The sequence below is a fragment of the Triticum dicoccoides genome, chromosome 1A (assembly GCF_002162155.2).
Source record: "Triticum dicoccoides isolate Atlit2015 ecotype Zavitan chromosome 1A, WEW_v2.0, whole genome shotgun sequence".
NCBI classification, from domain to species: Eukaryota; Viridiplantae; Streptophyta; class Magnoliopsida; order Poales; family Poaceae; genus Triticum; species Triticum dicoccoides.
In genome coordinates this window covers 595,984,803-595,985,336 of record NC_041380.1, presented here as the reverse complement: position 1 = coordinate 595,985,336, position 534 = coordinate 595,984,803, and positions in this window count along the sequence as shown.

Below are 534 nucleotides of genomic sequence, written 5' to 3'. Positions count from 1 at the left end.
AAAAGTGTTCAGATCATGTATTAAAATAAATATATACATCATGTGTTTAAAGAAATTCAATGTGTATCAAATAAAATGTTTCACATGTAAACTACAAATGTACATTATATACTAAAAAAGTAGACATGTATTAAGGAAATAAAACCATGCTTCCGACTCATTTTATTATCTCTCTGTTTTTTTATTTTTATTAAAACCTATTAACATGAGATCTAGTTTCGAAGATCTCGACACAAGAATCCAATGCGGAAAATGATTCCTGGTTTGAACGCATGGTTTAAAGAGATAAAACTTCTAAATAAAAAATCTAAAAAAAACTCATGTTGCGATAAATGACGCACTGTACATGCAGTGCACCAACTGTCGCAACCTGCAAAAGTAGGAGTGACGTCTGCAACCAACCAAAATGTCTCCGGATGCAACAAACCAACAATGTCTTCAGCTACGCCGGGCCAAATCCTAGTCTGGCCGGGAATAATACCCTAAAAAAAAGAAGCAACCAAACACAACACCCCCGTTAGTGTCTCAAAAAAA